We start from the raw sequence: 15582 nt of genomic DNA on the forward strand, positions 1-15582 counted from the left end.
GATCCTTTCTTACTCACTAAACAATCGCCAATGGTGCGTATCATTTACCACAAGAAAGGATCACCAGTCGTTCTTAAAGTCGCTCTTAACTCACGAACAGCTTTATGAAACATCCACCTGGTCGGTCTGGAGCCCGTTGTGACTGTGACCATTTCCCTTTTGTGACGATCGAACTACCTGGTAAGACTGGCCTACAACGTACAAGGATCTATCCATAGAGGAGGTGAATGGTCTCTTATTCAAATCTCACATTCGGTTTTAAAAGTAATTCTAGAAAGTTACTGCTTGTCATATTTTTTTTTACATTTCCAGGTATGTTGAGAAAATATCACTGGTATACGTAACACTAATGCCTTGATTGTTCACTTTAACCTTTTCCATTAATAAATTTACAGCCGTTATACAGTGCTTATCAAAGTGAAAAATTATACTTATAAATAATCCTATGAAATGACATAATTGGAATATCCATGAAGCCTTCACACATTTGTACTGGTACATGTAGGCCTGCAGTGCGTAAAAATGATTTGCGAAAACTTGGAAATCGTTATAAGGATAAAAGTAGAGGTTAATCATGAAGAGCATATGAAGCATATTATGTAAATTTGAAGATATCTTTTTTTTCTTTTTCCTTGGCCAAAACACTCCCGCGAGCGCCACTGCTCCTCTCTCCCCCACACAAAGACCACCACGATATGCTATAATGCATGAAATGGTTTCGGCTCGATTTTTTATTCCTGTTATTCCCTATCATACCACGTAAAAGTGTCGGGAAGCAAGTATGAAACGAAGTATGGAATGTAAAACCTCCTTTAAATCACGAAGCTTAATTTAATAAAAAAATGCTGGAGATGTCTAAAATGAATTTTTTTTACATGGATTTTTTTTCATTCCATGTCCTTAGAATCAAACTGGCACTAAGAACCTAAAAGTTGTGTTCACCTCGGGTAAAAATGTTCATTCTGGTAGCAAAGTTGTTGCAGGATGTTACATTGTATCTGCTTTATTTCCAATGACTAACGATGCAACAACAAAAAATGGGCAGTTCGTTTTTCACCTTTCACTCGACCAGTAGGTCCATGCCTCGACAAAGCGTGTTGCGCCAACGGATTTCGGCGAGCTTTACAAAATGGACAGTGCTCATCCAGGCGTAGCATCCTGTCAAAAATGATAATAGATGAGTCATGGGCCCCAATACACGAAGGTTAGCGATTAATCGCTGATTTGAAAGAACAATTCTGATTGGTTCCTCATGAATCTACTGAGCAAAATGCGCATGTAACGATGATCTTGATAGGCTGTTTCATCTATATAGTGATTGTCTTTAACTTTTATGTTACCGGGACCAGAGCCCCCATGTTGTATTTTTTTCCAGGACTTTTTATTCAAGATTTTACATGCTGTAATACAATACCAATGTTTTGAAATTCACCTGTAAAAAATACAGTTAGAAATAGTTTAAAACGCCCTTCTTATGTGGAAATTTTCTGTCTAAGGATGGAGATAATTGCTGATCTTGTCTATTCCCTCGTCCTATCTTTGTTCAAGTTTGGAGGCCGATGTCTGCAAGATGTTTTTTGTCACCCTCTTTAACCCATCTCATCCCAACATCAAGTATCTGTAAAGGTCGAGTCAAGGGGAAGGGTTAAAGATACACGTAGCATTGCTCTGATGCGTTAGGGGAGTAAGCTTATACCGCAATCAATGCTTACTGCTCTTCCCACGTATTGTAATTAAATCTCGGTCTTTTACGCGCGACGTAAAACCTGATTTTTAGGGCGGTTACTTTCTTAAAACGCTATTAAATCGATCCTCAGGATTGTCTGCCTGACACATTCTTCAACAAGATGGCTCCATTTTAGGGATGAGTGATGTAGAAATAAAGGGAGAAAGAAGAAACGGGGACGATCCTTGTGGTTCATTGTTGTGTTGATGGCAGAAGTCAAGTGATGTTGCTATTGAGAGCGGATTTAAGTAGATTGGTAACTCCAGAGGACAGAGAATAACCAGTTAAAAGGTGACGTACGTTATGCCATACAGGGATACTATCCATCAACATCACCACAACCATCATCATTAGCACCGACATCGTAACCATCATCATCTTCGTAATCATTATCACACTCATCATCAGCAGCAGCAGCAGCAGCAGCACCATCGTCATCATCATCATCACCACCATCATCATCTTCGTCATCATCATCCTCGTCACCATCATCATCATCACCACTACCACCATCACCACCACCAACATCACCTTCATCATCATCGTCGTCGTCGTTGTCATCACTATCACTACCACCACCACCATCATCATCATCACCACCACCACATCCATCATCACCATCGTCATCATCATCATCATCAACATCATCATCACCACCATCACCATCATCCTCCTCTTCATCATCATTATCACCACCACCACCACCACCATCATCTCCATCATCAATTTTATCATCAGCTTCATCATCATCGTCGTCACCATTACCATCATCATCATTGTCACCAACATTAGCAGCAGCAACATCAGCAGCAACAGAAAGAGTTTTAATATGTCTCCTCTTAAAGCAGTTTATCGGGGAAAGGGTCTCGAATAACATCTGGCCTTCGAAACCAAGATATCAATGTATTATAATTTCATGAATCAAATAGAGCATTTTGAGTGACTATATTTCTGTGAATGAGTGCATTATTGTGACCTTGAGTGATCTGCTAATGGGTTTGTTCCATTGGGAAGAGATATTGTTGCGTGTCGAGTGGCGTCCATGTATGCATAGTTATTAGCATCATGGACATGTTGTAGGTCCATGATAAGATACACGCCTAACATAATCACGAAAGAGGGAGTATCAAGTTTTCAATTGGTAAATTACATCCTTACTTCCAGCATAAATAGATATCATCATGATCATGCAATATTCAAGTTCATTCCTTCCAAATGTGCAACACTGTCAAATGCTTATCAATATGTTCAATTGGTCTTATTTTTGTTTTATCTCTAATAAAACTGGAATTGGATTATGAAAAGAATATCATCATCAATGATGTGTTGATAATGATGTGCTTAATGGGTCCTCTTCTCGACACCCAAAGTTTATACCCAACATAATTTAAAAGCTACAGTAGTAACAACAACCACATATAAATGTTATGTTCCTTGGGTTTTCCATCTTACCAATATTGATCCACGAATGCTGAGCTTTGTGGCCCAGTGGATAATTCACAGGAATTTGAAACATAGGATTTCAGCAAGAAATTGATCCACGATGTGCTGCACTCGACGCAGGTGAGGTAAATGGATACCTGGCAGGAAAATATTCCGTGAAACGCAGTGCGCGTAACAGCTGCTCAGCTGAATTATTTCATTTTCATTTCATTTCATTATCGTAGAGCGCATAGTGCTGTATAAGCAAGTAATATTATCATTGGTGTTTTTATTATCATTTTTATTTCTCCCGATCTGAATCACCTGTTGGCGCCACCACTCAATCTACAACCACCCCCCCCCCCCCTGTTCCCTCGTACCAACCCCTTCACCCGTTAACCTTCTTCCTTAACTTGTATTACACGTCATTCAGGTGTACCGTGGAAATGAACGCCCACTTTCCAATCCCTTAAATCTGAAAGTGAGAACTGTTGGAGATGTCTTGGTTAAGACCTTTATCCTACCATCACTACGAGTCAGTGTGCTTCTACCTATCAGGAGTTGGCCCCCAATTTTGCTTCAATGAAATAGTTTGAGTCGCCCGTGTCCAAACTTTACATTTCCCCGTTCATTCTTTATTGGCCTACAAAATTATACAAGATATAATTTCAGTAGTTCAAAATCACCTACACTTTTAAGCATATTTCCCGGGTCAAGCATTGTTTCAAGATTTTATTTAATTTTCAAATGATTTAGTCATTTATCATTTTAATCGTGATGGGAAAAATAAATTGCCAAGAGATTTGCGTTTTCTCTTAAAACCAACAACAGCATTATTGCTTCCAAATTTTTGATGTTACATCTTTTCCATAATTCATACATATTTGGTTTTAGTCATTGAACATTTGCATCATGTATCTATGTTTTTAAATCGAATGAATAACAAATGAAAAAAAAATCATGCATTATTGCTGTCACATCATCATAACCGTCTAAGACGGCCGATGATTTGTAACAACATGGAGGTGCCGTGGCCTAGTGATCGTGGTGATCTAAGGCGCCGACTGGACATCATTTTGAAAGTCCGGGGTTCGATCCCTGGCCGCTGCACCTACGCTCATGAGCAAGGTATTTAATCAACATTGCTCATAAAAATAAATGGAAGTATGCATTCTTGGAAATTAGGTGTGGACTTTAATAAAATACATACACCTGGACAAGGGAGGATCCAGGATTTTCCAAGGGGGAGCACATTTTTTCCGAGGAAAAGTTTGACAAGCAAAAAAAGGTCATCACTTTCACAGGGGGCACACTTCTGTTTTTATGGAATTTTTACATTAAAAATTGTAATTTTGCTTCACAAGGGGGGGGGGCACGGGCTGGTTGTGCCCCCCCCCCCCCTCTAGATCCGCCACTGCAGATGGATATATGAACACGGTCTAAAATGGATAGGTTAAGCTCCTGACATCTCACTTCTCATCCGTACACCCCGCCCATGCATCCAGTCAATCGCTCAGAAAGCCCAGTCCATTTTCGTATTACGAGAGTGAATCAGGGAGAATGGGTGTCAATTCATGGTGAATGTGATATTCAGGTGAATGCGGAATAAGCTGAAGGTCATGAATAATAGAATATCAAGTTGAGAATGGAATGAGACTGAAAGAACGGGAGAGTATAGGAAGCACATTATGTTTCAGCGATTAATTATTGTTCATCAATCGAATTCATGGTAAAAGGCCAAATTTATAACGTTAATCATGGTAAAAGGCCAAATTTATAAGTTTAATCATGGTAAAAGGCCAAATTTATAACTTCAATCCAGCACCCCATAATTTGAATTTGAATTTGAATTTATTTTAACTATTTCACATGTGAAGATGATATAAAAACCATATAACATCAGAAGATTCATGATTATTATATAAATCAGATATGCATCATTCATATAAATGAAATGATACAGCGATTTGAAATTAATTAAAGACAATTTAAAATAAGGTAAAATACGAGAGAACCTGCATTAAAGGCATGCCTGTTCAGTCTGGAGGAAAAAAAAGGAGTCCCAATAATTATGTTGGAGAGTTTGATTGATTGATTTTATTTGTCAGGTAACTGTGAACAAGTACATGAAAATATGAACAGTAGTGTATACCTTGACAGGATTGCCCATGAAAGCCGAGATGGCTTATTTCCAATGGGATCCTTAAGATAAATCGGACATTAAGATAAATCGATTACATCAAGAAACAATGCCTAATAATTACAATTGTCGGTAGTGTACATAAAAAACGTTTTTGCCACTAATACTCAGCCAGAGCGTATTAACAAATTTCATAAAAGTTATAACCTACACAGGGAAATTGTATATATAAAGCATTAATGAACATCCCGTTTCGATTTACGTTTGAAAATGATATAGTGGCTTCTCAACCTTAATCAAGATCTTAAACATCCCCTCTACTTTTTTTTGAAAAAGTCAGCTAATTTCATAGTATTTAATTTGCCATGTCACCATTGTTGTCCTTGTTGGCATCCTCCGTTGGTTAATGAGTACTTGGTCTACAAGTAGTTAGTCTTAATATAATAATGATAATAATAATAACGGTATATTTGCCCAGGGTAGCCACTTCATTTCCGTAAACCATTCTCCCAGTAGGCCCTTGATAATATTATCCCGGCTGAACTAGGCTACCGTTTCAGGTTTTTGAGGAATTATTTCCAGCCGGAACACATTTACCTCACCTGGGTCGAGTGCAGTGCACTGTCAGTGGATGAATTCCTTGCTGAAGGAAACTACGCCATGACTGGTCTTCTTCTCAGTTAGTCTAATACCATATGGGCTAAATGCATTCGGTCTGCTTTCAATTTGGTCTAAATTTTGTTTGGTCTACACGACTACACTTGGTCTAATCAACCGTTTATTCTAATTCTAAATTAGTATCATGCCAAGTTGGTCTCTTTTTCACTTGTCTAACTATTTTGTACTCTATAAAATACGATTTTGGTTCATAAACAGTTCATTTAGCAATATGCAATAATGATAGACGAAACGGTGCTCTTAGACAAAGTACATATTAGACAAAATAGATAAAGCTTGACTGGAACTTATACAAAAATGGCCATATGGCGAGTCGAAACAGCATTTTTTAATAATTTTATTCAAACCACCCATATGTAGCTGGTACAAAAAATGTTATAACGACTGTTGTCGACTCGCCATAAACAAAATGGTTTGTAGACGAATTGGTAATAGGCAAAGTTCAGGCCATGTACATGATGTAGGATGCGATCAGACGGGGAGTAGAAGAATCGGGGCATACATCAGTCGGCATTTGTTTCAGAGGAAAGATACTTTATAGCCCATAAATACGTTAACAGAGATGAGTATTCTGAGAAGAATACAAATTTACGCAAAAACGAGGAGATCACTAGCATTACTTCCAAATTTCCTGAATATTGCCAATACACAATTACTCAGAAAATATAGAAATAGAGTCTCAATATATTTCCATTCTAAATGGTTTCTTGTTATTGCTACACGGTATGTATTTCGTTAGTTAAGAATTAAAAATGCCACAATATGTTAGGAGGCGCCGACACCCATTGCCTCATGAATATGCAAAGCTAATAATAGCATGAGATATAAGTGCATTTTTTCAATTAACTGTGCTCTGTACATTTTGCTGTACGGTACTTTCCATTATGACGTCATCAATAAGCTCGACGATGGGAGTTTTCAGACACTTCGGTAAATCCATATTTTAGTCATCCGTTTTATCCTTAAAGCTCTTTGATCTTTTAATTGCTCAATATTATGATATAACAATTTCATATTATGATCCGAGGAAAGTGACTGCGTTAGGCTGGGGAACGCCCGATAACAAACACATGACTTTAGATATTGCTGAATCTGTAAACATGGTAAATATAAATAAATGAAAATGCTATCGGAATATTGAATTGCAAACAAAATTATTTGATAAATCATGCTCCTTAACTGAATATTTCTGAATTTAAACTACGAAATCAATTGTTTGTCTTAACAGTAACATATTATGAACTTCGTTCTATACATGTTGTTCATTTTAACGGTATTTATGTAATTGAGTTGAAATGAAAAACCGCCCCCCCCCCCTTGAATGCCATGTCGTGACATGGGGATGAATGAAAAGAAAAGTCAAATGAAGTGAAGAAAAAAATGATTAAAGACTTGAAATTATTTGAAATGGGAATCCTTGAATGACATCAGACTAAACGAAAATGTTATAATGAGAAAAGGATAAATTATTTACACCGAAATGAAATCAAATCATATTGAATTGAATGAAATTAGAATTTTGAATGAATGATACAACCACAATGTGCGAGAGCAACGATATGACTAAATCGAACTGAACTGAAATAGATATGTTACATGAAAGAAAACAAAATGTTCAAAATTTTTGGAGGAAGGCAAAATTGTGTGGGTTGAAGAATTAGACAACAAACTGTTGAAAAGACAAACGAAAGGTGCAAAGAAGATGTCGAGTCTGTCTCTTCTTTCTGCCTGTCTTGGTTTAAGTATCGGAGCCAAACAAGCGTGAAGAACAAAATGTCAATTACGAAAGAAACTCTCGCAATCGTTGTCTGCTCATTAATATGTATACCTGAGAGAGAGAATCAATCGAGAGTCTTCACCGTGTTCAGAGATTGTTGAAAAGTGATTCCGCCGTAGAGTGATTCCATCGTATGTGAGGTGAACCTTGCGAGGTATACTTTGCTCGCATGGAACCTTGTTTTGGAGAGATTAGAATCGTTGTTTGTTTGAGATCTTAAGTTGGGGTGTGTTTCACGAATTGTCCTTTTTAGTGACTCAACACACTAATTTGTTCTTAGCCAATCAGATGCATAAGTTTCAGTAGCTTTTAATAATGATGGTGAAATTCACTAACAAAAATTGTTCATGAAAACCCCCTTTGTCGTATCCTCATGATACGGTCCCAAAAGGTTTACAATCTAGTTGAACGACTCAACTCGTGTAGAACATCGAATTTTACCCTTATCCTGATCATATGTTTCCGTCATATTTCCGTCAAATAAAGGGACAATTTCTTGTTTGGTGGGGCAAAGTTTATGAACATTCTCTTATAGAGAAGAAGAATAGGATATAAGATTTTTGTAAGAATGATATATCATAATGATAATTATGCAACATTTATTTAAGCGCATATATGCAATACGAAAGTAATGCTTATGGAAGTTTATGGAATTGAGAATGCATACTTTAAAACCTATCTAACAGTTGGAAGCCCCAAACGCAAACTCATGCATCTGAAGATCAGAAGCAGAAGTAATTGTCTGAATGAGATATTAAAACAAACTTGTTGATATGACTTAATAAAGATATAAGCTGGATGCAACGTTTTAGTCACTTTGTGCTCTATTTTTCGTCGCATGTAAATAAAAAAATAGTAAATAGTACTTTGATGACGAGAATATATTGTGGGGGCCTCGTGGTCTAGTGTTTATGAATCTAGTCTTTCAATCTGAGGGACGTGGGTTCGATACCAAGCCATGGTCTGTTTTCCTTCAGCAAGAAATTTACTCACATTGTGCTGCACTCAACCCAGATGAGGTGAATGGGTACCCGGAAGGAAGAAATTCCTCGAATGCCTGAGCGCCTGTATGGCGGCTCGGCTACAGCCGGGGTAATAATAATTATGATGCCAATTGTTAAGTGCAGTAATATTAAAATAGTAGCTACGCTGTATAAATGGTCCATATTATTACTACTATTATCATCATGATCATATAGCCATGTTAGCTGCAAGCACACAGTCGATACAACTAGACACTACTCATTTTAACTATCTTCTTCTTTGCAATGTAGCCGGAGCTTTTACTGAACAAGTAATGGTGCCTAGAAGCACAGGGGTGCGGTAATCTAGTCAAATATTATCAGAACCATTTTGCGTATTTACCTTTTTGGGGTGAAACTTTTGAGACATATTTGGTAAAATGAAAATTCATTCGATATTGACAGGGGTCATCGTGTCGCAATCCCTCGCTATATTCTGCAAATAAGCATCACCAATCTAAACATTAATCATCGGAAACTTGTTTGCTGTGCTTGAAGTAGACATAGTTTGAGGGTTCATTACGTCATAATGAATACTCTGTTGGTGACATAGTAAATATTATTGAGCTCTTCATTATCGTCTGCTTGTCTAGGTATCGATATCGAGAGGGCGATATGAGATTTTTTAGCCGTATCAAGTATCATCCTTCGTGAAGTTTAAGTGGCAAGTTCGAGTATTAAAATGACATGATAATGTAATAAATTTATATAGACCTTCAATGAAGAAAGTGATAGTCATAATGATAATAACCTTGTGTAGAGTTGGTCTTTAAATTTCATTCACCATGAATATCGTAAGGCCTATTAAAAAATCATAAACATGATCATTATTTATTTTTTATCCACAAACACATTCTTCTTGGAGAAAGACAAGTGCTACGTATGAAAAGTGTATAACTGTTCTTGGACGAGTCTCATAATTCTGCACGTTCTTGGCCCCTCCCCTACTTCACATTTCTGTACCCCCCCCCCCTTCTCTCTCTCTCTCTCTTTCGTGGGTCACGATTTTCATACTAGCTTTCCATATTCCGTATTTTTTGTGCAAGAAATACAAATTTACAGTGATAGTATACATGTAGTTATCATACAACACAGGGGCTGTGAAAAAATTATGAAGGGACCCAATGGCTGCATGAACATGGCTTGCATAAAATCAAAAATATGATTTTTACACGTTTTTACATTTTTTTTACAGGTGGGGCTGAAATCCCCCCCCCCCACTAGTTCTACGACCCCTGCAGTAATGGCAACAGAAAACAGTGATACAAGCAGTTATAGACCTGTAAGAATAAAATGCAGGGGTGTAGCTATCGTAAGCAAAATGCGCTTGAAATTTCCATTTCCTTCGTGTTATAATCCCGCTTCTTCAAGTTCACTGTCCCATCCGTTCGTTCTCCCTCCGACCACCCCACCCCTCCCCACCGAAAACCCTGGTTCCTCCCTTGGTGATCATTTCCCGAACAAAATAATAGTTCAATGGATTCCTGCATTCATATAATATTGGTACTGAATTGCTTTTCGTGAAATTAATTATCGATTTGATATAAATTGACATATTATTATTATAGTATGACGAACGACAATGTTAATGAACTGCTAAGGATATCTCAGTCCAAACCTTACATTCTACAAGTATTTCAGATTTAAAAGAACACCCCCCCCCCCGGCCATCGCATCTCTCCTGGATCTTCGAGTCTCCTCAAGGTATATGTTTGTTGACTTAAAATGGTTTTAAAAACATCACTGCTATTTTTTCAGATCTATATCTTTATAGTCTAATAAAAGAGGGAAAAAACACATCACAGATAAATAGCACTGGTGAGAAGGGAAAAAAGTAAGGACGGAAGTGCGAAATTGCTTGCAGATTTGGACATCTACGATGCTAATTTTTCTTCTTAAACAGCCACACCACAATACAAGGTTCCGGGTAAAAAACCTCTGGATAGTATCAGGCTCTCGAGATGCTGCGATTCTTGTATCTAGTACGACCTTCTCGGCATATTTATCGATGCTAAAGGGGTTGGATGTATTTGAGCAAAACTTGAGAAAGGATACCTAGACAATTGCTCCTGATGGACTTGGGGGAAAAAGACGAAGATTTGGTGAATGTATAATGAAGCGGGTTCAGAGGAAGAAGGACCTTCATGTTTATTGAGGTGTTCTTCGGTTCATCCTAGGAAGTCATTTTAACACGTTCGCCGGCAAAGGGGAGGGGGGGGGGGGCTACCAGACGATATCTAAAGGATCGAAGGTATTGTTTCATGAATACTTTCTTCCTGTGATCTTAGAGTGAGATTAGAAATGGGCCTAGATTATTTTAAGGGTGGGATATCAGAGCCCGCGACCCCCACTCCCGTTTAAAAAAAAATGCTGGAAGCATGGCATAAACCTTTGAGAATGTGGAATCAAAGAAATCTCATCCTTAATACAGAACTTCCAGCACGGAAGAACGTGAAATATATGTCAAAGGTTAACGTTTCTAGCATTCTCGAATTTCAGAAGGGGAAAATAATCATGATTACGTAGCGGCAATCTGACTTGGGAAGCGATCTGGGGAATACGACCATCCATGTTGCTGATATCATAGGGTGACTAATAGAAGCAGCAAGTCCCATACAATATCTTTAGCCGAATCTTGATTATCAGTGGTTGAACATGGAAGCATCACGATCAAGAAAACGTGAAGGGTTGAGTTTCTTTTATTCATGTTAATGATCATATTCCGTCCAGGACGGTATAGCGCATATATCACGCCGTCATCAGACGTCTCTCTTTGTAATTTCAACATGTTCAAAGGGACTTTTGAGCTCTCTCTTGAACTCACTAGCATTTCACAACTACGGACAGGAGGTTCTTCGAAGAGCAGATTCCTCGTAACGCCTTCACAAGCATGACAAAGACTTCGTCGTTGTTGGTCTTTGTCATTACACAGCAAAAACTGTGGTGTTAACCGGTGTACATAGAGGACCACACCAGTTATTTTACACCGGTGTTAAATTGGTGGTGTTAGTTTTACACCTATAGGTGTTATTACAATACCTTTTGTTGTTACATTTACACTCTTTGGTGTTATGTTTAATCTCTAGGATGTAATTTTAACACCTCAGGGTGTGGTGCTCTGTTAACACCAATTGGTGTCAGTTTTAACACCGCAGTTCTTACAGTGTACGAGCAGTTGACAATACATTTAATAAGTTCTTGAATCATCCATACGACACTGAGCGAAAAGTCCCTATCAGATACTAATTAACAAGGACGGGAACAAAACAATACAACGTTGATAAACCTTATAGATACCACTAAAAATAGGCCTACATGTATAGTTATTCCGTTGAAGGAAAAGAAAGAGAAATGCAATGCAGGCCTACCTAAACGTCCAAAATCCATCGTCTTACTTGCGCGCGGGAATCTTTTTCGTTGTACATGTACATTACATTATGCTCTCTTTACTGAATTCTACGTTCTCAACAATGTTCCTGTAACGTAACGTCCCTATTACGTCTGAACTAGGGCATCAACATCATGCATTTTGTACAGGTGTTGATCTACGAATCTTATATATATAGTTGGGTAATATCCATCTTTATACAAATGAACTTTGCAAATTTGCAAGGAGTTTCGCTCCGATATAACTCGAGTGCCGTGTCGATCACGCGATTCATTTGGCACTGAATAAATATCACTTGTCATGCATATTATAACGTTAATCAATCAACCAATCGAATGACATTAATGAGAATAACCAAACAATCATTCACTTATTAAATAAACGAATACAGTATTCCATCAATTATTCAAATCACTCACTCACTCGTTCAATTTTGTTAATCAATCAGTCAATCAATTCAATCCAACAAAGAAATGAATGATCGCTCAGCCATCAATATGATAATCAACCAATCATCATTAAATAAGTTTCTTTTCATTTAATTTTACCTTTAATTGCAGAGTCCCTTCAATACGTAAAAAAATGTCCATCATAAGAATGACACTTCTTCCTTTTCAGGTGTATGGCAATGTTGAAATATAAACGATTAACTGCACAATGGAACGCTCAAAATGAAACGGGAGATTTTCAGATTTTTTGAAGTGATTCTACTAAAAGATCTATTCAGTCAATGATAAATGTTTCACGATCAAGCCACTCATCAGCAGTACCATCGCATCCAGATATCTCGGAGAAACGACGGGTAAGGTTGGGTGTATGTTAGTAACCCCCCCCCCCCCTCCTCTCTCTATTTATCTATACATCTCTCCCTCTCTATATATCTCTCTCTATCTCTCAACAACGGTCTATCAAAAGGATCTCCCTTTACCCCCTTTCTCGACTTGAAAAATTCATAGGGGCGGTCTCCTTCGACCATCCCCTCCAGTGGCGTCACTCCTGCCATCCAGAGACTCGAAAATAATGTAAAGCTTTCATTACAAATTATTTCCCAATTCAAAACTGAAAATGGAAATTGAGCAAGTGCGAATAAATATAAATATAGACTAATTGTGTGATTAAAACTATATACTAGTGTAATACGGCCTTAGAAGATAAAAAAAAGAAACAAGGGACAAGAAATGACTTGTGGTGAAAATACAAAGTTGTGAAGTTTTGGTTTTCTTTTAATCCTTTTATTTTCTTTTTTTATTGGACATGCCCCCCCCCCTTCTCTAATCCAATGACTTAAACCCCTTTTATAATACAGGGCATCTTCCTCAAAACTCAGCTCAGATCACGTGACACATTTGAACTCATTCACTTGCGCGCCCGGGTGAATAAAGACCAATGAGAAACGTTTGAGCACTCTTGACTCTTTAAACCTCAATGTACGAGTCCATTAACGACTACTTCAGCGGTTACGTGAGATAACAGCTTTAAAAAAATCGAGATAACCAAAGAGAGAGAGAGGGGGAGGCAGGGAGACAGGGAGAGAGATAGAACCAAAGATAGAGACCGGGGGACGGAGAATGAGAAAGAAAGAGAGAAAGGAAAATAGCGGGAAAGAGAAAGAGAGAGATGGGGAGTAAGGGGGAATTGAAAGTGTTAGGATAACGAATGTCCCAAAATAAAGACCAAAATATCCAAATCAAAGAAGAGAGAAAGGAAAGGGGAAAATACAGAAAGAACAAGTTCAAGATAGGAACCAAAAAGGATATAATTGGAACAAAAACAAGTGATTGAAGGGTGATACACCCCCCCCCCAAAAAAAGGGGGGGGGGAATGGGAGAAAATAGAGAAAGAAACGATGTGCATTTTATTTATTTTCGCGGCGCGCTTCGCGCACGAATGTGCTTTGTGCTCACTGGCACGCCAAATTCGACAGTTCTGATTTTTATTCTGAAGGCCAGAAAGTGATGTTAAAAAATGGGCAAAGCCATATGTAAGGAAGTAAGTCCGCAGCATAGCCAATGTAAGTAGGAGGGCGGTTCCACAAGTAACGTGTATTTATATTGTGTTGGAGATTATTCTTAAAGGGTTATGCACAATCAAAGTTATTACACTCTTCTTTTCTATTCAAATATAAGTTAATATATATTCAAATTCACGATAAATCGCGTACCAAATCCTTCAATATCACAAGTGAAAATTTAACAGTGCTGTAGCTGTATAAGCTCCGTTGTATTGACCCCCTGCAAAAACTCTGCGTATGGCTTTGAGTGCCGCCGAACATTCATGACAAGACTGCAGGTGCGCAGAATTCTTAAATGCAAACTGTGAATTATTCATGTCATCCATTTATTTATGATTCAAGATTGTAATTTAGGCTGAAGCTATTATGATCCTTATGGTAGATAGGCCGATTTTCATTCGCAGTTTATGACTTTGGGGGACACTTTATTGTCGATAGATGGCGTTAGTATATGACGTCGTAATACTGCATTGTATTTGGGAGTGCGTTCTTGTGGGTTTTGGAAATGAAGAATATTACATACTGAGAGGGGCGGGGTAGGGAGAGGGGAGGATGAGATGTGAATGGGGAAAGGTGAAGGAAAATGAAATGAACATGAAGAGAAAAAAATGGAATGTAAGAGGAGAGAGGAGGAGAGAAAAAGAAGAGACATACTTTAGATCAAAGAAGAGAGGGGGGGATTTGACAAGCTAAAAAAGAAAAGATTTTCACCAAAAATTGAAGGGTTTTTTCTTCTATGAAAAATTTTACCGCTAAAAAAACTAACTTGTGTTTGGAAGACATATCCTCATTCAAAATATATGCCGTAACTTTCAAAGGGGGGCACACTTATGTAAAAACGCGCATTTACATTAAAATTGTTGACTATCTCTCTCAAGGGGGGGGGCACGGGGCAGATGTGCCCCCTCCCCCATGTCAGTGTTGCGACCCTTGCCACTCTCCATCCAGGTATAAATGGATGTACGAAGAATTGAAATCTTTGAATGGCACGAGTAGAGAAATACGGCTGCATGCGGTCAAGCCGTTGTTATTATTTGTTACTTTTCTGCGCCTTGTGCACTATTTCGTAGACAATATTTTATTTATTTACGGTAATTTTTCTTGCAGAAATAAAAGTCTCATAGACTATAAATCCATAATAAAACGTAAGAAGACATATTCTGATAAGTTTTGTACACCTCGAGGGAGCGGCGCCACAGGGAGGGGGGGCTGACAGCCGAATCCTCATGTAATTTTTTTTAAGTCATAAAAGTCATAAATTAAAAAAGTTCAAAGGGGAAGAGAGAAAGGATAAAGAAGGAAGAAGAGCAGAAAGGACACTCAAGATTGTGTAATTCTTGAATGAATGATATAAACCTATAATTCAATTGAGAAAATGAGACATCGCTTCGTACTTTAGCATGCTTGGGTTGTCTTTG

The sequence above is a fragment of the Lytechinus variegatus genome, chromosome 17 (genome assembly GCF_018143015.1).
Source record: "Lytechinus variegatus isolate NC3 chromosome 17, Lvar_3.0, whole genome shotgun sequence".
Classification (NCBI taxonomy): Eukaryota; Metazoa; Echinodermata; class Echinoidea; order Temnopleuroida; family Toxopneustidae; genus Lytechinus; species Lytechinus variegatus.